This window comes from Bidens hawaiensis, unplaced genomic scaffold, assembly GCF_021521415.1.
Source record: "Bidens hawaiensis isolate Kalapana, Puna unplaced genomic scaffold, B.hawaiensis_p1.1 tig00018889_1, whole genome shotgun sequence".
Taxonomy (NCBI): domain Eukaryota; kingdom Viridiplantae; phylum Streptophyta; class Magnoliopsida; order Asterales; family Asteraceae; genus Bidens; species Bidens hawaiensis.
This window is the reverse complement of record NW_027492870.1, coordinates 197,419-222,806: the sequence shown is the minus strand read 5'-3', so window position 1 is coordinate 222,806 and position 25,388 is coordinate 197,419.

Genomic DNA, 25,388 nt, shown 5'->3' with positions numbered 1-25,388 from the left:
ATCTCATGCTGTGTCTACTGCTGAAGACGTTGATCTAAATGCTGCCTTTGGCGTACATGGTGTGTTTGATATGGATGTCTCGGGTCCTCAGTTTATGGATGTTACTAGAGCAGTTACTTCGGTAGCTGACTCCGATCTAGACGAAACGTTTGCTGAGGCGAGACGACTTATGGTGTCTCGGGAGAGAACTACGGGAAAGAGACCGAGAACTGTAGACGAGGATGAGGATGAAGTTGATGAAGAGGAGGCAGTGCAGATTGTGCTCAGACGTTCAAGAAGAGAACAGAGAGGTATGGGTTCGGAAGCTGGAGAATCTTCAAGGCTGGTACGTTTTGCTCCACCTGCCTTGTCTGGTATGTCTCTTATTCCTACTACAGCACAGGTTACTGCTGTCGAGACGTCGACCCCAGCAATTGTGTCTCTACCACCCCAACCGCTTAATCCACCGGTGGTAGTTGCACGATTTGTGGAGTCGACCATCACTACTACTGCAGGGTTACCAAGTGTACCACCTGCGGTCACTTCTGCTGCTGATGTCCCGCCAACTCCAACGCCTACTTCAGATTCCGAGAGGATTACATCACTAGAGCGGATTGTTGCTGATCAGACAAAAACCATTCAGAGCCTAGTGGAATCCAATCGACTACAAGCAGCCCTCCTGGTTGAACACGGTAAAATTATAGATGCCTTCAAGGCATTCTTGGCATCTCAGGGGGAGAAGACGTGTAGGGGTGATGAGTTGAGGACGAAACGGAGAGAAGATCACGACGATGATCCCAATGCACCGGAAGGTGCAGGTGGTGAGCTGCCAAGAACCTCTCAGGCTCTTGTGGCTTCCACAGCTGAGGGGGAGTCTACAAATGCAGCTGGTGACGACGTTGTAGCAGTTGATGATGATGCTGATGTTGAAGACGTGATCGACGCATTGAAAGAGTTGGATGAGGAGGATGATGAGTTTATGATTGAAGACGATGTGCTGCCAGTTGATGAGATTGAGAGGATTGGAGAGCAGATTACGGTTGAAAACATGTTAGAAGAAGGTGAGATTGTAGATGACTCCGTGGAACACGAGATTCCGGAGGTTGACAGACCAGGTTTGGGTGATGAGAATGTGGAGGAAGATGCTGAGTGGGAGGAACAACCGAAATGGAAGGAGGGTTGTGCCCACTGGTTTGTAAAGACGAAGAAGCCGGCGGTCCCTAAGATGTTCAGAAAAAGTTATAATATTAAGGGATACGCGGAAGCCAAGAAAGGTATTATCTGCTGGTTATACGACGAGCAGCTGCGGCTCTTCGTGATCAAGAGATACGATGGCATTCAGTACTTCCAGAGAAAGTTGAGATCTCTAAACACACTGCCAGAATGTGAAGTAAAAGATTTAGCCAGATTGGGATTGGTAAACAGAAGTGAAGACAACATGGCTAGAATCATTGCGAAGATCGTGTGGAAAGAGTGCGTTAAAGAGAAAAAGTTTGAGCTACTGAAACCACAAAAGGGAAAACTTGTCGAAGACAAGGATAGAGGTCTGAGAGTTGATGGAAAACCTTGGATGGTTATGAAATACAAACCGATCCGGTGCCTTAAAGAAGTACCGATGAAGTTCATGCCCAAGGACGTGCTCAAAGATCTAAAATGGTGGTACGTGGATTGTGAGACAGCTGAGGCGGTAATGGAAGATGAGGATGAACAAGAAGTACTTCGGGTTTACGACCCGATGCATCTTGTTAATCTATCGAAGGCTGATCTGAAAGTGCTCAACTAGAAGAAGATCTTCTACATTCCTGCTTGGAAGGATCAAGCTAGGAAATATCAACGGGTGGTGTCGGTATGTGTTAGAGAAGGAGCGCACGCGTAGAGATGCAAGATTACAAGACTCAAGATTTGAAGATAAAGATATGAAGCTACTGCCAAGGGGGAGTCTGTTGGTACATGTGTGTCAGTAGTTCATAGTCTAGCATTTGTAATCGAGTCTGTAATGCAATTATGTTTTGATTATGTTTATTTGTGTAATACGCGAAGTTGTCAACAAGTTCGCTATGGCGAACTAGTTGAATCAGCGAAGTTATCGACAACTTCGCCTGTGGCGAAGTTGTCGTATATATAAACTGTTCAGCGGAACAGTTTAGGTGTTGGTCGTTTAGGGTTTTGTTTTAGTTGTTCAGTAACCGAGTTACGTGTCATAGTCTGTAACAGTGACTTCGGGTCACGTGTTTTGTTATCAATATAACGTGGTTGGTTTATTGCTTGTGTGTTCGATCTCCACATACTCTACACTCGTATCTACCCACGCAGGGATTCCGCACCTGCGTTGTTAGCGACGTCCCGTGTACGATCCGTCCAGGAGCCTACAAGTTTCTTGTTTTGTTTGTCCCCCGAGACGATCCTGGATCTTCTTATCTTCCTCTAACCGGATGTATCTTAATGCCCTGTTTCTGACTTTATCAAATGTCCTGCATGGAGTCATCACTAAATCATCATAAAAGGGGGAGCTCTTTTGAATTCCCATCTTGAATGCTTCAACAATAGTAGTCATATCAAGGTTTGGGATTTCTAGAGCTTCCTTGCCGAACCTTGTAACGAAATCCCTAAGGGATTCATCACTAGGTTGAACAATACGATATAAATCACTTGTTAACCTCTCAAATTTTCGACTACAGGAAAATTGAGTGTTAAATAAATTAACTAAATGAGAGAAAGATGTAACCAAGAAAGGAGGGAGACTTAGCAGCCATTTTAGTGCAGCTCCTATGTAGTGTGGCTCCAAATCCTTTACAAAGGCAAGCCTCCGTGAGTCTTTCAGGAACGGGATTAATTTCCATCCTCTCCCTATACCGTGCAACATGTTCCTCCGGATCGGTACTTCCGTCATACGTCTTCATGTTGGGAGTTTGGAACCGCTTCGGGATTTCAGCATCACATATGGGCGGAGCGAATCTGGATAATTTGTGACTTCCCTCCGGTATCTCAGGAATTGGACGTATTAATCCCGGGACACTGGATATCATATCCTTTAGCTTCTGTAACTCTTTGGCCATGGTCTGGTTGATACCTGAATCTTGCATGGGAACATGGTTAGTATCTAAAGATATATGATCGTACTAGTTACCTCTCTGTTGGGTTGAGTTTGGTATTCCAGACGAGTATCTGGGATAAGAGGAGTCAGCAATTGGAGTGGGTCCTCCAGAAGCTATGGTTTGCATGGGGATTAGTCCCCATCATGGACTTCGGAAGATCGTTGATGTTGGGATCCAAAGGATCCCTGATCCTGAAAGAGGGATCCTTGATAAGGAATCCCGGAGGACCCTGGCGGAAGCACCCCTGATCCCCTTTGGAACATCGTGGAACTCTGCATTGGTTGACCTATTGACCCATTGTTAAAGCTAGATGGTCATTGCTGGAAATCCGAGTATCTTTGAACCTGAGGACCCATGGATCTTTGTTGAAGGATGAATGATCCTGGCTGAAAGACTGAGGATCCTTGAGTTTGCTGGCCCATGGACCCTGGTTGCAGGATAGAGGATCCTGGCTGAAACATTGAGGAACCTTGAACCGGTTGACCCATGGACCCTTGTTGAAGGATATGTGATCCTGACTGAAAGAGTGAAGATCCTTGCGAAAGCTGAGCCATGTGTAAGGCCCCGAACCCGGTAGCCCTACTTTAGTGTCGGATTTACTCATAAACACAGTCCTTCAAATAAGAGTTTATTAAAACTTTTCGCGGAATATAAAACATCAATCATTTGTTACAAAACATTAAATCTTTTCTTTGATACCATAACACAAATCTTTATATTTAAAACATCTTTACTTCTTTCTTCAGATTCCAGCCGTTCAATCCATGCCATGCGTCATCCTCTTGCTAACTCTACAATCGGCTCACCTGCGTGCATACAAAAAGTCAGCTACGCTGAGTGAGTTCTAGTTAATCAGGCAACATACAATCTATTCCCATATATTACTTCCCGTATCCGAAGACACATATTACTACCTTAACCTTGTATAAATATCCATAGAAGGATCGTCACGTAATATCTATTAAGAGAACCATTACTATTACCCTACCATATATAATTTCCATAGGAGGAACACTATACCTTCCATAAAAGGAACACTATACCTTCCATAAAAGGAACACTATACTTTATTATTTAATATCCATGAAAGGAGCTAGTCACTTCCCTTGACGATTCGTGCAATATCCGAAGATCGTTCACGTACCGTCAAGCAATCATTCATATCAATCACATATACCATGCACGGCATACACATAAAATTATATCCTTTCGTTCATACTTTCTTACTTTCTTTTGTATTATCTTACTTTCATATCTTACGTTATAAAGAGCATTACGCCCTACATTCCTCGAGTATTACTAGGGCTCGGTACCCTCTTCGTAGCCATACAACCATACGTTATCATTTCTTTCTTCTACTATCTCTATCATATTCATACACATAAACCTACATAACATACTTACCTTATTCTTAGCGCTGCAACCTGACAGTACGTGCAATATCCGAAGATCGTTCACGTACCATCAAGCAATCATTCATATATTTCACATTATCCATATAAGGCATACACTTATCTCTTAGGATAAGTGTATTAACAAACATATTGAGTATGCACACAGCCCCGAAAACGTAACACATAAATGGGGCTAGAAAATCACCTGAATTCTGCTTCTTTTTCTGATAGCTGTAAATCCCTTCTCTATCTGAGCTCGGCTGACTGTACAAGTTACACGTATCAATACTCGTCTGATCTAATCTGGTGGCCTAGTATTAGCTTACTTAACTTATCGCTTTATAATTTATTTTCTAATCAAACTTGGCTTTAGGCGAAGTTAACCCTCGGGCGAACTTAGCTCTAGGCGAAGTTAACCTTAGGCAAACTTAACTTTACAGCGAAGTTGCCATCAGGCGAACTTGGCTTCAGGCGAAGTTGTCATCAGGCGAACTTGGCTTCAGGCGAAGTTGAACCTTAGGCGAACTTAACTTTACAGCGAAGTTGTCATCAGGCGAACTTAGCTTGCAGGCGAAGTTCATCAGGCGAACTTAGCTTGCAGGCGAAGTTCATCGCGTTGAAGGCGAAGTTGCCCAGATGAAGGCGAAGTTACCCAGACAGCCGCTGTTCGGTTTCTTTTCAGCATTTTGAGCGATTTTAACACCCTTGCTATGGTTCAATATCACCCACTACGCTTCCCGACCATTTTCGGTCGCTTATACACTAAAAAAAAGCTTGGATCTTTAAACTTCAAAGATCAAGAATCATACCTTTTTGGGCTTGTTTGGATCTCGTTTACTTGCTAGTACACTAATCGCTCTCTCTCGGACCTGCCCGACTCTTCCCTTGGCTCGGCCCGGTTCCGGCGAAGTTAGTGTGTGGTGTGTGTGTTAGGGAGTTTGGTGAAAAATGAAAGGTATTTTGGGTTTAGGGGATATTTATATCCCTGAAATCCCATGGACCTAAGGCCCATTCTCATTTAACCCATCTCTATTAATCCAAATCCATAACCCACGTCCAATACCCAACGCTAGCCCGACCCATACCAACTCCTATTCTATTATCTATTTCCAGATAACCCGAGTAAACTTTCCCTCTATTAATAAGTATTATAATTAATATTATCTTGAAATTTCGGGATGTTACAAGTCTTCCCTCCTTAAAGAGGTTTCGTCCCCGAAACCTAACTTATTCCCTATAAAAGGAAAACTTCTTATATTTACACGCTTTATTGAATCGCCTTCGTTTTCTGAGTTACCCCTCTTACTTCCGACTTTGCAGTCATCGAATGGTGGTCATGTGTATTAGCTATTTAAGGTATCTTGTCCATGAGGCCCTCAATGTACCAAGTCTCGTTTCGACCTTCAAGATGCTTTGTCTTATATCATATTAATGCTAAAGCCTAAGTCGACACCCTATCACAACACAACAATTTATCATGACTAACATGCATTCAGACAATTCGTACCATAATTAATAAACACTAGTCTAAATTTCAACATAAATCAACACGCATCGAGTCATCAATAAGTTACACATAGATTTAATACTTATGGCTAGCATCTAGCCTTCTTGAATGGCTTCTCTAAGCATACGGAGGAATCTGTTAAACCTCAAGCACTCTTCTCCCCTTCATGTCCTCCCTTTGGCTTCTTACAATCCCTTGCTAGGTGCCCACGTCCTCCACAGTTGTGACACCTATGGTAATCATTACATTCCCAAGAGGAATGTCCTGCTCTTCCACACCTGTAGCAAACACCTAATCCCTTTCTGCACCCTCCGGGGTGTCTCTTCCCACATTTTTCACAAGCAGTGAACCCCTCTTGCCTTGCCTTCTTTTTGCGTGGATCCACCTCATTGGCTTCCTCTGGTTCTGGGGTTGGATTCTTTTTCTTCGGTTCCATCTTCTCCCCTTCACAGTTGGCAAGGTCCTCATAAATCATCTCGGCCAATTCCACGGCCGAGTCAAATGTTGCGGGCTTACTAGACTTAACCAAAGTGCGAACATTCCGTGGAAGTCCCCTTACGTAACACTTGATCCTTTTAGCTTCGGTGTTCACCATGTCAGGTACCAACCTAGACATGCGGTTGAATTCAGTAGTATACTCCCGTTGTGTCATCCCTCCCGCTTTCAAATTCAGAAACTTCATCTCCACTCTTTCAACTTCTGTATCAGCGCAGAACCTCTTCATCACCATGTCCTTTAGGTCATTCCAACTCATCGCCTTGATCTCTTCACGGGTCTTCCTCTGCTCCACACTCTCCCACCAATACATAGCCTCATCTTCAAAAGATTGAGTGGTATAACCGACAGCTTGGTCAGGACGGCACTCGCTAATGCGGATAACCTTATCCATGGCGGTTATCCACTAAAGAGTAGCGATTGCGTCTCCTAAACCAGTCAGCTTAGGCGGGTCACAACCTTTGAAGGACTTATAGTTGCAACCGCCTCGGCCCCTCTTCCTATCATCATCTTTCACAGACTTTACCTCACTCGATTCACCCCTTTCCCTCTCGTCATCCTTTCTATTATTACCACCTGCCCCTTCAACGGTTCGTTCACGGCTTCCAGCATATCCTTCGGGATTCAGGTTCTTCACAGCAGCAACTACAGCTTGAACAATGGCTGCTTGAACTGCAGGGCTAAGTTGAACTTCTTCGTTGTTGTTCTGGTCTCCTCCAGCGGCGCTCCCTTCATCTTCGGTGGGGGAGGCTTCTTCTACCGAGGGTTGCCGGACAAGACGAGGCCTGCCACGACGTCCAGTGCGACCCCCAGTTTCCACAAATTCTCCAGCTCCAGTCTTCAGTATTCTTAAAGGGACAACACAAACATCATTACTCAAGAAACTATTTAGTACAAGGATAGCAAGGCTAACAGGTAATAACAGTGGCCAGCTGTGACTAGCTGATCACGTTGCTTTCCGTGTCCTATTCGCTTCCCTTTATGAGTCTGTTTGTGCTGGTTCTACTTAAGCAGTTAGTCAAATCAAACAATCAATTACTTCTATCCTTATCATTCACGTATCTTTTCTTTCTCATTAACATATATCATTTAATCATACACCTTACCTTTACTGATTTTTGCTTGAGTGACACATGGCATTCTTGAACTGGCATCTTCTTTCTTTTCTTACTTAAATCCCCTTCTCTGTTCGAGTCTAAGCATGTAGGATGCTTAAATCTCTCGAACTTATGCTCTGATACCAACTTGTAAGGCCCCGAACCCGGTAGCCCTACTTTAGCGTCGGATTTACTCATAAACACAGTCCTTCAAATAAGAGTTTATTAAAACTTTTCGCGGAATATAAAACATCAATCATTTGTTACAAAACATTAAATCTTTTCTTTGATACCATAACACAAATCTTTATATTCAAAACATCTTTACTTCTTTCTTCAGATGCCAGCAGTTCAATCCATGCCATGCGTCATCCTCTTGCTAACTCTATAATCGGCTCACCTGCGTGCATACTAAAAGTCAGCTACGCTGAGTGAGTTCTAGTTAATCAGGCAACATACAATCTATTCCCATATATTACTTCCCGTATCCGAAGACACATATTACTACCTTAACCTTGTATAAATATCCATAGGAGGATCGTCACGTAATATCTATTAAGAGAACCATTACCATTACCCTACCATATATAATGTTAGGACATGAAATGTCACATGTATGTCCCCAGTTCTATCAGGTTGGTTCAGCAAGAAACCAACGATCGTGAAACCAAGTTAACGTACTGAAAATGTCAAACGAAGCTGATTCGATCGAATCAGTCACTGATTCGATCGAACCAAATCTCATTCGATCGAATGGGTATCTCATTCGATCGAACGAGTCTTCGATATATAAACGTTACTTAGGAAATTTCACAGAGGCTTTTTTAACACAACTCACACTCACGTAAATCAGAGAAGCAGCAGCCTCCAGAAACACTCTCGAGCGTTCTTCGTGTTCTTGGTCGTTTCCTCCAATCCTAGGCGTCAAACACCTTTAGGAATCGTACCTACGTGCCCGTTGATCACCACCGAATCGCCGTGTTAGAGGATTCCGCACTCTAACACGTTGCCCCGTGAATCGTTGGAAAACCGAGTCCCGAACCGGTCCTACAAAGTGGTATCAGAGCTTCAGGTTCTTGATTCACGAAAGATTCGTGGTGATATTCGTGTTTTTCTTGTCAAATACATATATTTTGCTTGAAAAATTTTCGAAAACAAGTGTTTTTGTTCTTGGTGTTCATAGTGTTCTTATCAAAAACTCATAAAAAGTCAAATATTTTGGTTTTTGATCTCAAAATTTGGTGTTAAAAGTGTTGGTTTGTTGATTTTCAATCAATTCTAATCATCTGTGTTCGTTTTACACGTCTAAATCATAAATGTTTGCTCTTAAAATTTCGGATTTTATCAAGAACATTCAAAGTGTTCTTCGTTTTTTAAACGTTTGATCCATTTTTGTGTGTTTACTTGTTTGTTTAAGTGTTAAAACACTTAAAAGAGTCCTATTTTGCTTCTAAATCGATTAGGATTCGTGTTAGTGATTTTAAAACCGAAAATCTGGTCAAATCTTCTAAGTTTGGAAATTCCGAAAATCCCGATCGAACAAGTCGTATTTTTGGAACTCATTCGATCGAATAAGCCTTCTATTCGATCGAACCAGTTTGAATTTTGACCGAATTAGTTTTTCGCTCCGTGATTTACGCCAAGTCCATTCGATCGAATAAATTCATCCATTCGATCGAACCTGCTTCCTTCCAGTCGATCGAACAAGTCTCATATTCGATCCTCCCATTCGATCTCCTACTTATTCGACTGCCAGAACCCTTTCGATCGAACCGGACACTCCTTCGATCGAACCTGTCACCTCATTCGCTCGAAAAAGAACGTATTCGATCGGATAAGCTTCAGAAGACCAGAACTGTGAATCAGTCAGGCATTCGATTGAATCAGGACACATTCGATCGAATAAAGAATACATTCGATCGAATCAAGTCACATTCGATTAAAAGGCTGATTTCTCAATACTTAGCAAATTTTCAATTATTTTTCAGTCTTTTCAAGTGAATTTTTTCACTAGAATTGACTGACACTTTTGTTACTAACGTTATTTGTTAAGTGTTTATAGATCAAAGTTTAAAACAAAGAAGCAAACATGTCTGCCAGTTCAAGTGCAAACAAAAGGATCCAATCGATCCTTGAGAGTGATTCAGAATCTGGAAGCTTCAACAAGCCTCCAAAGTTGATGGCACTCAATGAGTTTACTACCTGGAAGACAAGATTCCAGATCCATATCACAGGTGTGAATCCTGGACTATGGGAAGCGGTTCAGACAACGTGGGTGCATCCTACAAACGATGATGGTGAAAGCCTGAGCTACTTTAGGCTGTCAGAAGAACAAAAGATAGCCTTTGATGCTGAGAAGAAAGCCTTCTCTTTACTGTCTCAAGCTCTCTCCAGCGATCTCTTCCATCAATTTAACCAGTTCACAACAGCGTCAACTCTTTGGAACGCACTGGTAGAACGATGCGAAGGATCTGAGTCGCTTAGAGAAATTCACGCACGGGAGCTAAAGCGTGAATTTGATTTGTTTGGTCCAGAATCCGGCGAAGACATTGAATCGTTGCTGTCAAGATTCTATCATCTTATGTCAGAGCTAAAGTCCTATAATGTCAAAACAACAGGGACTGAAAAGGTTAGATGTCTCGCTCAAGGACTCCCAACAAGCTTGAACACCTTCCTGACTGTGATGAGAAGAAGTCATCAACTGGAGACGATTCTTCTTTCTGACTTTATAAAAGAAATCAGACAGGAAGATGCTGAATTAAGAGCATCCTCCAGGAAACTCAGAGCAACATCTGACAAGTCGCTGTACATGTCAAATTCACCAATGTCAGATTCAAATGACCATGCTCCAATGAAGACTGCGTTTGTCTCCTCAATGTCAAATCAATCTAAGGGGACCGAAACGAGATCTTCTGCACCACCAACATCAAATTCCGGAAATTCAAGTTCTAACTCCGGACCCAAGTCAACTGAAAAGGCAACGTTAAACACCGAAGGCTTGGGAAAGGTAACGGTGGAAGTTGCCAAAGAACATATGGCAACGTTAGGCACAATAATTGAATCATACAGCTTAATGGTGGCTGGTAAACTTGGCAACAGTCATCTGGACAGCGATGACTATGAACAGCTAGATGAAGACGATATGGAACGCATCGACATAATGTGGGCACTTGGCAGCGCGTTCCGTAGGGCTAGAAAGTGGACTAAGAAAACAGGCCAAGCCCTTTCAATCAATAATAAATCCAAGTTTGGTTTTGATAAAACCAAAGTTAAATGCTACAACTGTGGCGAACTTGGTCACTTTGCCAAGGAGTGCTCTAAACCAAAGAGGGAAGGTCACCAATATCCCTTCCGAACTACTTCAACTTCATCTACTCCTGCTGCAGCCGCTGCAAATGTCAACAATGAGAGACAACTGGTCCCTCAGAATCAAACAGCAGCAAACAACGCCAACATCAACAATGAAACTGCTCTTGCTGTTCAAGGTGATGAAGGCGAGTCCTGGAACTTCAGCATTAACATGGCTGACATCACCGTTGTGGATGGAGACTCAGAATCTGGGTCTGATGATTCCTCAACTGATGAAGAATACATTGTCGAGGAGCCAGCTACTGAAGTAAATGAAGGAGAGCATGAAGCTGAAGTGTCATCAGTGGAGATTAAGGAGGATCAAGCAAAAGAGTCAAATGTTCCTCAATCATCTCCAAGTTCAACAATTCCTGCAGAAGCTGCTACTGTTGAAGAAGTCAACGAAGTACTGTCAAAAGCAACTTCTGCATCTTTTCTGGAAAGAGCGGGGAATCTTTACTTTGCGTTCATGGCAGAGACATCAAATGATGCCAAGGTAAGTTCTAACCCGACTACTCCCAAACCAGAAAATACCAAATGTTTAAAATAAGAGGAATTGGAGTAACTCTTTAACTTGAAAGTCAATGATTCAACCTTTGGGAAGTGATGGCACACTGACAGTAGCATGATGTTAGAAAGATTTAAAGTGAAAAATTGGTCATGCATAGTACTAATGTGATATATTGGTAGGCTTATCTTACTGAATTGAGTCTGGATTTGACCTATCTAAATCATTTAGATTGTCAGCTATGGGTGTACATCTAAGATAAATTGACGAGACGTCACTGTCTAAAGACCAATATCAATTGAGGATATGTCTTATCACGCGTACACGAATTACCATCGGCCCAAATTGGTTCCCCCAAAACCTAAATTCTTAAAGAATGTTAGATCTTCGTGTTGCAGGTCTGCTTTCATCGAAAGTCCCTTCTAAATCATATGCTTTATGCGTTGATTAAGGAGGAGTATTAAATATTTTATACTCCACCGGCTTTGGAATGATCTCCCTCTGTGATACGTAAGTATCGACCTGGACAGCGCTCTTCCATGCTGATATATCTAAAGTTATTATCTCCCTCTGTGATACGTAAGTATCGACCTGGACAGCGCTGATAACTTGGATATCTGTATTAAATATCTTATGCTCCACCGGTTTTGGAATGATCTCCCTCTGTGATACGTAAGTATCGACCTGGACAGCGCTCTTCCATGCTGGTATATCTAAAGTTATTACCTCCCTCTGTGATACGTAAGTATCGACCTGGACAGCGCTGATAACTTGGATATCTCCTGAAAAAAAAAAAAAAATAAATGATTTTGGGACAAGTAGATGAATACCGAACACGTATGTGAAAAACATGTCTAAGCGAACAAAGGGGATCCTATAAGCTTATGGTCGTTTGTCAAAAATAAGATGCGCCGATTTGACTGTTCAATATGTTGTGAGGTCCTACATGAGTCAATCAAAAATATGGTGGGACACATAGCTGTGATCACAAGCAATTATCATAGAAATATGATTAAAGCAATTATCAAATGGTCATTGACAGACGAGAGGATGTTTGTTTAAGTTTAAATGGACAAATATACCCATAATCGCATCGGTAATATGTATCGACCAAAAGAAATTATAAGAATTGAACTTACTGAGTGCTACAATGTCAGTACTGATCCCATGTTCGGATCTTTCTCACAAAAAGAATGTTCATTATGTCTAGTTTAATATTGTATATTCTTTTATTCAGAAAAATCAAAAACATGTGAAAAATCACGAAAAGTCTCAGTAGATAGTCAAATAAGTCTGTATGATTTCTTATTATAGATCCTTCTCAACCAAAAATATTGTACTTTAAATTTTGTACAGTTGCTTATTTCAGTTTGAATATTATAAAAATTCAAAAAGATTTTTATTCTAAATTATTTTTATTTTTTTATTTTTATTCTGCTTTAATGTTGATGAATAATCATCCAGTGACAGGTAGTCTGATCCCTGTCCCTCCCTGTAAATACTTTGAAAAAAAAAAAAAACCCAAAAAAAAAAAAAAAAAATTTATTTCTATTTATTTTTCATTTTATTTAGTTCTGTTTGTTTGAAAATCGATGAGAAATCATCGTGACAGGTAGTCTGATCCCTGTCTATTCCTACTAAATGTTTATCCAGGGTGTAGGAATGAAAGAAAACTTCATGCAGGTTGCTAAATGTTTATCTGCGCAACCGGCTGTGCATGAAAGAAAGAAGAAGTGGCAAGAAAACCCAAAGATGGTTGTGCCTGATATTTTTTCGTTTGTTTACTAATGTTTTATGGTCTATATGTTCTGTAGGAACTAAGCTCTCATTATCGGAAAATGTCTAAGAAAACTAACCAAGTGTCAAAAGTTTATGTTTTCTTGCAGGTTCAAAGGCACCACGATCGATGGCGGGGAATAAAAAGTTTAAAAGTTTATTTTTTTCAAAGTTTTTCCCTCATTCGATCGAATATGTGACTATTCGATCGAGTAAATCGATCGAATGAGCCGATTCGATCGAGTCAGTTGTTGCGAGAATGAAAGTGTTGCGAAGAGACTTATTCGATCGAATAGACTCACAATCGATCGATTGGTCCAATCGAACAAGTCCTGTGAATCGAATGAAATCTCATTCGTACGACTGAATTGCTATTCGCACGAATAGGAATGTTATTCGATCGAATGAGATCATATTCGATCGAATGACATCTCGTTCGATCGAATGAGTCCAGAAACACTATAAATACTCAGACTCATTCGATCGGTCAGAAATGTTCGAAAAAAAATTTCAGAAAATTGCTCTCAAAATCGTTTTCGCGAATCCCTCGTTTTGATCCATACATCTTACTCGGTTTTTCACGTACATCACAAATATGTAAGAATTTTTGGATTATAACCGTGTTTTGATCAAGTTTTTGGTCGTTTTGTTCTCGGAATCGGACATTAGAAAGAAACACACAATAAACTGTTTTTAACCGTTTAAAACTTGTAGTTTAATGTTGATAAATGTTCACAAACTACAATTGATGCTATCTGTGTGTTGTGTATCGTTTAAATGATCGAAAATTTCGATCGGGATTCTTCAAAATCTGGGCTGACGTTCGAATGAGTCGAATCAGTCTATTCGGTCGAACGAGTCTCTTGTTCGATCGAATGAGACTTATTCGGTCAGTAGTTCGATCGAATCAGAGGTCAAAGGTGAAATCTATCTTATTCGACTGTCTGTGATCGAACTAGATCTCACTCGATCGAATGAGTAGCTCATTCGATCGAATCTTTACTCATTCGATTGAACCAGTCCAGAAAGTTTGAAAATGTTAAACGCATTCAATCTTTTCGATATCTGTTCGTTCTAACACGTTTATGTTTGCAGATAAAATGGCTGAAGTTGCAGAAGTTTTTGTGCCTTTCAAAACATCCATCAAGCACAACATTGTAGCCTTTCTTGACGAAAAGGCAAGCCATGGGAAAGACTTTGCAAGTATGATCAAATTTCTGAAACGGTCCAGGATTCACGGACCTATCTCTAGGGTAGTCGAACCCGTCATGTCAGTTCAACAGGAATTCTGGAGGAATGCCACGCACGACAAAACAGTTGTGCCGTCGGTAATTCGCTCCACTGTTAGAGGGCACGAAATTGTTATATCTGCCCAAATCCTTAGGGAAGTCTGTGGGTTTGTAGATTCTGATTCAGATCCTACTGTGTTACATCCTACTGGAACCAGAGGCTGTTTTTCCAGAATGAAGTACGACGGTGACCTAAATGCCGGTCTACTCCATAAAGCCAATCTGTGTCCAGAGTTCAAATATCTGGCACACGTGGTGATGCACTGCTTAGGGCCTCAAAGAACAAGTTTTGATAAATTGAGGGAAAGCATGCAGTTTACAGTGGCTGCATTAGTGATGAACCGCCCCTACAACTTTTCGCAGATGACCTTCAGCCATATGGTGGAGAATCTTACAATAAAACAAGGGGCGGGTGAGAAGTTTCTACAGTACCCGCGATTTGTGCAAATGATCGTCGATAGTCAAGCTCCGGGTTTACTGAAAGAAAATGAGGGTGATGTGGTGAAATTGGACCACATGAAGAACGAAACCCTCAACCGATTAAAATCATACAAGGACCGCCCCACAAGGCCACCACACAAAAGGTGTTTTGGGCACGTGGCAAATCAGTCTTACAAGGCTCCTCCGAAGAGGAAGTGGAGGAAAGCCGCCAGTGATTCAGACGTCGAGAACTTACCTTATCAGAAAACCAGCGACGAGTCTGACACTGAGGAGGAGGCGGGGTACCGGCAGACACCAGAACAGATGCCGAAAAAGAGGCTGATTCATTCTTTAACGTTGAGGATCTTGATGCTGGTGATGAAGCAAGTGCATCGGATGTGCACTTTGCTGGTGAGGTTAGAGCCGAGGAGCAACTGGCCGATATAATTGCGGGCGAAGAAAGGCCTGCGAAGAGGCAAAAGAAGAAGGTTACAAGGAAGTATCGTAGTCTATTTTCTGATCTCCCACGTCCTCCACCGTTACAATCAGTTGGGACTTCGTCTGCTGCTCCTCCCGTTCAACAAGCACCGCCACCACCACAGCAACCAGCACCACAATCAGCACCACAACCGACTACTCAACCTCAACCAGAAATGTCTATACCTCCTCAGGTTGCAACAGAACTAGCTGATCTTCACAAGGCAATGATGAAGATGTTCATGTTCAAGACTGAGCAAGAAGAGCTGAATAGAAGGCAAGAAGAGCAAAATCGACTGAAAGATGAGCAGATTGCCAAACTTCAAGCCGAAAACGACATGCTCAGAATTGAAAACACTCAGCTGAATGCGACTGTCACCGAACAGGGCTCTTCTATCAAGGAACTACGAGAGTCGAATCTAAGCCTTGAGGCGAAAGTAACAGAACTGAAAGGAGATGTTCTACGTTTGGAAGGTCCAACAAATGTTGATGTGGACACAGACGAACTTGACTCTTCAGATGATGGTGGTGAAGGTACTAAAGAGTGAGTTGAGTGGATGTAGTGAGGATTTAAATGTTAAATCTTGTTAAATGATGATTTTTGTATAAACTCAGTTTCATATGTAATGATATTGTATTTCATGTTTATGATATTACATATGTTTATTTACAATTGTTGTTACATTGTGTTTGTTTAATCAAACAGGTGATGATAATCCGTTTAATGTCCAACCGCTGCAATCAAAAACAGCAGCAGAATTTTTCACGTTTCTACTGGACAATCCAAATGAGCAGCTAAACTTCGCAAGTGGAGACTTGGAAGAAGGTGAAATTTCTCATAATTTCACAGAAGAAGAATTGGAACAAATGTTTGAGTTATCCAACGTAGAAACAGGCAAGTATCTGGCTTTGCATCCAACAGAACAAACGTCTTCTTCTGCTGCTACACCTGAATCATCATCATCTACGGCCACTGATCCCTCACACGTCGATCCCTCTCAATTTGATGACGTTGAAATGGAAGACTTGTCAAAGGAAGAGTATCCTGAATACTATACGTCTCAAAATGACGATCTTCCTAACTTTGCAAGTTTCTTCCAAAATGTAACAAAGGAGGAAATGCAGAAAAAGGCTGAAGAAAGGTCAAACAATATGGAACAGCCTTCTGAAGCGGATCAAGCCGAATTTTTAGAGAAAACCGAGGAATGCAAGAAAGCATTCAATGCTATTCTTGAGAAGATAAGATCCAGACAACAAGCGAAGCCGACCATTCCTCATACAACGTCATATAAAATGAAGGGTCGCAGAACTTCAGGAGAAATTATCGCTTGGGCATGTCTGAAGGATCTTAACTGCGTAGCTGTCAAGAGAGAAAGGGGGGTTGAATACTTTCAACGTATTACTGATTTGAAGACCCTTCCTACTCATGATCTGAACCGTCTGAATTATCTTGATCTGCTATACGCCAACTCATCTCCATTTGCCACGTATTATCAGAATGTGTTGTGAAAAGAGTACAACACAAAATGGAAGATGATCACACCACAAAGGCCGAAGAGATATCTAAGCAAAAAAGAGATCGATCCGATCACCAACATGCCAAAAGTTATTTTGAAGTACATGCCACCACTCACAATGAAGAAGATTCCTCTTAGAAAGATGAAGCAGGACTTCTACAAATCATTCAGGCATTGGTACTATGATGGAAAACTGCATGAGGCAGTTATTGTGCTCAATGACAATGGAAATTGGAGCACAATTCGTATTTTTGATCCAATGTGGCTCACAAATTTGTCAAGGGAGGATGTCTATACGTTGTACAAGACAGAGATTCTTTACGCTCCCGAAGACATAGAGCAAGCGTTAACGTACAGAAATGTCATTAGGATTTGCTTTGCCTATGACATACATGCAGGATCAAATTGGAAAGAACAACAGAAGAAGTATGCCCAAGAAACTGAAGATTAATTGTCATGTCTATCATTTATCTTGTTTCTTATTGTAATTCAAAGTTAAATCTTCTGGTTGTAATTGTTTTGAATTGAATGAAATATGATTTGGAATATTGTGATAGATTATGCTTTAATGTCTATTTTGCAAATCTAATACAATTGTGCTTAAATGTTAATCCAAAATTCCAATTGACAGCGTCTCAGGATATGCGGAACCTATGGTAAGTCTGACTGACTGTACCATTTGGTAAAGAGAGAACTCCATGAAGAAAGGAGTTTGTGGATGCAATGTCTGCACCACTAGTTTTGAGAAAAGAGAGAGTGAGATAACTCCAAGGGGGAGTTACGGTCGAGCAAGAGAACTCGATTGGTTACAAGCAAATAGAACTGGCTCCAAGGGGGAGTTTGTTAGGACATGAAATGTCACATGTATGTCCCCAGTTCTATCAGGTTGGTTCAACAAGAAACCAACGATCGTGAAACCAAGTTAACGTACTGAAAATGTCAAACGAAGCTGATTCGATCGAATCAGTCACTGATTCGATCGAACCAAATCTCATTCGATCGAATGGGTATCTCATTCGATCGAACGAGTCTTCGATATATAAACGTTACTTAGGAAATTTCACAGAGGCTTTTTTAACACAACTCACACTCACGTAAATCAGAGAAGCAGCAGCCTCCAGAAACACTCTCGAGCGTTCTTCGTGTTCTTGGTCGTTTCCTCCAATCCTAGGCGTCAAACACCTTTAGGAATCGTACCTACGTGCCCGTTGATCACCACCGAATCGCCGTGTTAGAGGAATCCGCACTCTAACACGTTGCCCCGTGAATCGTTGGGAAACCGAGTCCCGAACCGGTCCTACATATAATTTCCATAGGAGGAATACTATACTATCCATAAAAGGAACACTATACCTTCCATAAAAGGAACACTATACCTTCCATAAAAGGAACACTATACCTTCCATAAAAGGAACACTATACCTTCCATAAAAGGAACACTATACTTTATTATTTAATATCCATGTAAGGAGCTAGTCACTTCCCTTGACGATTCGTGCAATATCCGAAGATCGTTCACGTACCGTCAAGCAATCATTCATATCGATCACATATACCATGCACGGCATACACATAAAATTATATCCTTTCGTTCATACTTTCTTACTTTCTTTTGTATTATCTTACTTTCATATCTTACGTTATAAAGAGCATTACGCCCTACATTCCTCGAGTATTACTAGGGCTCGGTACCCTCTTCGTAGCCATACAACCATACGTTATCATTTCTTTCTTCTACTATCTCTATCATATTCATACACATAAACCTACATAACATACTTACCTTATTCTTAGCGCTGCAACCTGACAGTACGTGCAATATCCGAAGATCGTTCACGTACCATCAAGCAATCATTCATATATTTCACATTATCCATATAAGGCATACACTTATCTCTTAGGATAAGTGTATTAACAAACATATTGAGTATGCACACAGCCCCGAAAACGTAACACATAAATGGGGCTAGAAACTCACCTGAATTCTACTTTTTTTTCTGATAGCTGTAAATCCCTTCTCTATCTGAGCTCGGCTGACTGTACAAGTTACACGTATCAATACTCGTCTGATCTAATCTGGTGGCCTAGTATTAGCTTACTTAACTTATCGCTTTATAATTTATTTTCTAATCAAACTTGGCTTTAGGCGAAGTTAACCCTCGGGCGAACTTAGCTCTAGGCGAAGTTAACCTTAGGCGAACTTAACTTTACAGCGAAGTTGCCATCAGGCGAACTTGGCTTCAGGCGAAGTTGTCATCAGGCGAACTTGGCTTCAGGCGAAGTTGAACCTTAGGCGAACTTAACTTTACAGCGAAGTTGTCATCAGGCGAACTTAGCTTGCAGGCGAAGTTCATCAGGCGAACTTAGCTTGCAGGCGAAGTTCATCGCGTTGATGGCGAAGTTGCCCAGATGAAGGCGAAGTTACCCAGACAGCCGCTGTTCGGCTTCTTTTCAGCATTTTGAGCGATTTTAACACCCTTGCTATGGTTCAATATCACCCACTACGATTCCCGACCATTTTCGGTCGTTTATACACTAAAAAAAGCTTGGATCTTTAAACTTCAAAGATCAAGAATCATACCTTTTTGGGCTTGTTTGGATCTCGTTTACTTGCTAGTACACTAATCGCTCTCTCTCGGACCTGCCCGACTCTTCCCTTGGCTCGGCCCGGTTCCGGCGAAGTTAGTGTGTGGTGTGTGTGTTAGGGAGTTTGGTGAAAAATGAAAGGTATTTTGGGTTTAGGGGATATTTATATCCCTGAAATCCCATGGACCTAAGGCCCATTCTCATTTAACCCATCTCTATTAATCCAAATACATAACCCACGTCCAATACCCAACGCTAGCCCGACCCATACCAACTCCTATTCTATTATCTATTTCCAGATAACCCGAGTAAACTTTCCCTCTATTAATAAGTATTATAATTAATATTATCTTGAAATTTCGGGATGTTACACCATGGATCCTGGACTGGTGAAATCCAACATCCTGGGCACCAGGGGAGTGAGATCTTCTGCTGGCCTCTTATTCTTCCTGACATCTTCTATCTCACGAAGGATCCTCTGGTTAGTCTTGTTCTGCTGCTCCATATATGCTTTTACCTGCGAAAACATAGAGGAAACGTCATTGTTAGAGTTTACCGCCGAAGTAGCAGCGGTTGTTCTCGAGCTCTGGAAGACTGGTATTTGCGTCTTGCTCCCAGAAGTAGCAGCCTTTGGTGCTCCCGTGATTGGCGGAGGCTTCGATGGCAAGGTCCTTGAGGAGAGAGAAACCGAAGACGACATAGTTGATGATGCAGTGGTGGATTGATAGGCCATTGAAAGTGATATGGGTATGAAAAATGAAGGTTGATGAGAATAATATGGGTTATAGCACCAATTGCCCCACGGTGGGCGCCAAATTGTTTTGGACAAAAATCAGCTAAGGATCAAGTATCCAAATCTGTTATGTGAGGTAAGGTGCTAATTCGATAATAACAAATGTATAAGCGTGATATCGGTGAACACAATGGTTTGATCACGAGGGAAAAAGCCCTTAATCACGATAGTCTTACTTCGGTCAAAACTTATCGAGGCAATCGTTGGTAAAATAGCCCCGGTCGAAGATTAATAGGATAATCTTTGGTCGAAGTACTTTAGTCAATGATCAACAAGGTAACCTTTGGTCGATGAGTATACGGTTATCGTGGTCTCTGGCACAAAAAACCCCCGGACGGTGAAAAACTATCACCGTCAGGTTTATTAATGAACAAAAGGTGATTACAAATATTTATGGAGTATATGATTGAGATTACAATGAAAGCTAGTGTATAGAGAGAATAATTGCTTCTGCTCAAGTGTGTGTGTAAGTACATGTGTCTATTCCTATCGATCATACTCAAATATATAAGGAAAAAGTAATTAACAAACTTAACGACTTCATCCTATAAATCCGCTAGTCTTCCATTCTTCACCAACGTGCTCTTTGACCATGTGCTGATAGCCACTCACTAGCGAATAAAGCGGTAGACCAGGTCTAGATACCGTTGTTGTTATTTAAACGTCAATCTTCTAGAGAGTTCGTCCATAATCAGCTATGTTGAATTAGGATCCTAGATCCATGTTCCAGCTACAGGATGTCCCATGAGGATAATTGATGGAAGTTCGTCTTGAAGTCGATGTACCTGTCTAATACATCACCATACTAAACGCAATTATTAGTAAACAAACAATACCGAGGATCGTCGATCCTTTATATCCTGATATATATTTCAAGGATAAACTATCCATAAGACAGTCAAGGATAAAGGATCCTTAGTATAAAAATCTTGGCCTAACATATATATATATATAATATGTTACATTACATATATTTAAAAGAAAATTGAAGTTAACTAATCTCAACTATGAACTATTAACATATAACAGTACTAACTAATGAGTTAGCTGTTAACGTTTTATCTTTTAACATATTTGTTCCCGACGAGCCGCGACTAACAGAAACTTAACTTCATTAGTATCCAATCGCCGGAAAAATGTTTCTTTTTTGCCAGCAAATTCTTTCTTTAGCCAGATAACTCAATATTTTCATCTCAAACCACTTTGTAACCTTAGATCGGACCTTTAGGAGCCATTTTTCTAGTAAAATCCCCAATTATTAAGGTTGTTAGAACTCTAAAGCCATCATCGGAGTCAGCGACAGTAAAAGAGGAGGGTTGCAACAACTCTTTAATGGTGACGGGCGATGTTAATTTTGATCCTTACAGTTCATTGTATGTGACTTCCAAACTTTCATATAAGATTTTACTTAATTTATAAAACCCACACAATGAGACGGATTATGTGGACCAACCGACGATAAAGGTAATTATGGGCCGACACGTAATTATCAAAGTTATTGCATGGATAACATAATAAGTACGGTTGTGTGCAATAACTCGAAACTTGGAATGATTTTGGAAAAACGGGACAAATGCAATGTCACACCCCGACTTAGGGCCTAGGCGTGTGACCAACAGTTGGTACCGGTTTTGTTAATGTATCAGAGTTTATTTTAGTGGAAGACTTTTTATTATAAAATATTTATATACTCTGAAATCATTATTAATAAAAATAATTTCCTTTGTTTTGAAGGCTTCTCGGGAAATAAATACTCAAATATTTGTATTTATAATTCATTGCTTAATTTAACGTGTTATTTTAATAATTAAAAGAATGAGCCATCTCTACCTTGAGAACATCTACTTCATGAATGGCTCCAATTCTTGATACTGTAATTTCCTGAAATGTTAGAAAATACGTCAGCGATATGCTGGTGAATACGCTGACGCTAAAAAATATTTTATTTTACTTTATTACCCCTCGAGGGTTACGCAAGCCTCGGCCCATCTTGGCTTAGGAATAACAAAGTTATAATACAATTTACAAACTCAAGTCTCTACCTAAGTATCCCAGCAAACACCGCAGCGTTTGACTTAGTTAAGTACCATTTGTATACACAAGGTCGTGCTCCCCGCAAGAAAGCGTACTACGACCAGGTGTGATGCGATGCGCACACCGCGTACTACCACATATGTAAGGATCCAGACAAACGTACACGACAGCCTGAGGGATAGGATTTTACTTTTGTTTATAAATGTTTTAGAGACACTTAGTCTCACGTAAAGTTTTTCATATAACACATTGACTCATATACACCGTCCTAGGGTCTTTCCCGTTGCTACCTCGCACCTATAGTACGAGTATAGCCTTTTCTTTTGGATCAGCTTCAATACACTGTCCGAGGGTCTTTCCCTCTTCTTTGTTATCTCGCACCTATAGTACGATTATAACTTTTTGTTAGTCGGATATACAATCCGGCTTAAGACTCTAGTCTCTTTTGTAAAATCTTTACCTCGATTTCTTTTTGAACCTTTAGTTCAAAACATCTTTTCTTTATTTTAAACATTTTAGTTTAAAATATTATTTCGTTCTTTTCTTTTTCAAGTAAAAACTCTTTCTTTTAACTTATTTCTTTTACAAGATAAACTTCTAGTTTAACTTGTTTTCCTTTTCTTAAACTCTACGTTTCTTCTTTATTAAGAAACGTATATTTTTCTTTTACTTATTATTTAAGAATAATAAACTTAAATAATATTTTCAACTATAACTATCTTCTACTTTTCTTTTCCTTTTTGTTTTATAATATGTTTGAACCTATAGTTCAAATCATATATCTCTTGTTCTCATATTCGGATCTTTAGTCCGTTATGTTTTTGTTGCTAAAATCTATGTTTTCAACAACGTATATCATTTAGTTTGATATTAATAATTATAAACAATATATAATATTTTTATCTTTATTTATTAATAAAGATTCTTTTATTATTTCTTTATTCTTTTTCTTTTTATTATTATTTAAAATTTATTTAAATAATAATCATACTATATTTATAATAAAGATTATATTTTTTATCTTTACCTTTATATTTTCTTTTTTTTTATTTTCGAGGTATTAACTATACCCTTGACTAGGATCTAAGCATTTATTATTTTATTAATATTTTATTCGGGCATTATGCCTACCTTGTTCGGCTTATTATTATCTAAACTCATGGGCAGCACTTCGACGTTGACATGTATATCGAGAATCTTTATCAACACCTCCTTGGCACGCAAACCGAGGCAAGCCGGTCTTCAATTCTCGTTGGCACACACTTCGAGGTGGGTCGTCGGTATCGTCTCGTGTCGGCACGTACTTCGAGACAGAACGTCGGGTCGTCTCGAGTCGGCACGTACTTCGAGGCGGAACGTCGGGTCGTCTCAGGTCGGCAAATACTTTGAGGTAATGTCGTCGGTATTTCGGTATCGTCGGTTTAAATGGCACGGAATACGAGGTATAATGTCGGGTTTTTGGCACAGAAAACGGGTAGGATGGTGGCAGGATTTACGAGGTAAAATTTCGGGTTTTGCCCCAGAAAACGAGGAGGTCGAAGGTATGTTACTTAGTGTTTTTTGAGAGATGATAGAGAGAGAAAGAGTGTGTGAAAAATGGGTGTGTGAAATGAGATGGTCAACTTGTTAGTTATAGACTTTTTCCTGGGACCCATCGCGATACGCGATGGTCCTTGATCATTCCATCGCGTATCGCGATGTAGGCATGATGAGTCACCCACTAGGGTTGCAACCAGGTGACATGTGTCGACACGTGTCACCTTATCATGGTTTTATGCCACGTGGTGACACATGGCAGGACACGTGTCACCGTGTCAGACCTTGTCATCGCGTTACGTGATGACGTTTGGTCTAAGGCCGTCGCGTATCGCGATATGGCCTGGAGACAGATTTTTCATTTTTGATTTTTTAGTTTAAAACTTTGACATTTTTGGTCCTTTATCATTTTGAACTCGGTATTTTTGACCCGCTATTTTTGTGATGTTACATGCAATATGATAAAGGCATGGTGGATATACCGCTGGTATATCCTATATATAAGTGTCCTTGTCATATTTTCCATTTGTGTCATATTTTGGGCCATTTAAAGATCGGTGTTATTCCTTTTATTTAATTATGTATATATAAAATTGTTATAATTTTTAACAACTCCATGTACTAGTTGTTTTCTTTTAAAATTTTGTTTTTATTTTAATTTCGAGACAAAATTTCTAAAAGTTGTAAATCCTATAACATTCGTTAATTTTTAAACTCGAAAACCCGACCCATTTTAAATTTTTGTTTTTGTTTATAAAAATATCTATAAAAGTTTTGTTTCATGTACTTTATGTATTTCATGTGACATTCGTCAATTTCTGTTATTTGTATTGTATCCGTTAAACCGATCCGTTTTATTATTCGATGTGATTCGGTTAGTTATACATATACTCATATGTTACATATTTCGTATGGAATAGTTTTTTTTTCATAAAGTTATTATTAGTAATGATATTAATCGTTACTAATATATATAAATTTTTATATATATATATATATAGGGAGATGATATGAGAGAACTTCATTTTATGGAGATAACTAGAGAACTAATAATGAAGTATTTTTAATTTAATTAAAAAATATATTTTTTAAATTTTTTTTCTTTCGTCCTTCTTATATGTTGTTATTCTTCACCACAAAAAAATAAAAATAAAAAAAAATGTAAAAATAAAAATTAACGAGTAATGCATATATGCAATACACCGACTTTTTTTATAATGCATATGTGCAATAGTGTGCCTTTTGATATTTGAAATAGTTTTGAATAGCATGTATATAGTTGTTTGTATTGTATATTTGCAATAGTGTTATGTTATATACAAAAATAAAAAAAAATCGATATAGTGCATATGTGCATTAGTGTTGTATTACATATATGCGATAATGTATTTTGCATACAATTATTAGTGTCGTATTTGCATATATTCAAGAGTGTGTATTTAGATAATGTATTTTTGTTGTATTATATGCAATAAAAAACTATTTTATATATACAATACACATTAATTCACATACGCATTACATCGACGAGTTTTTT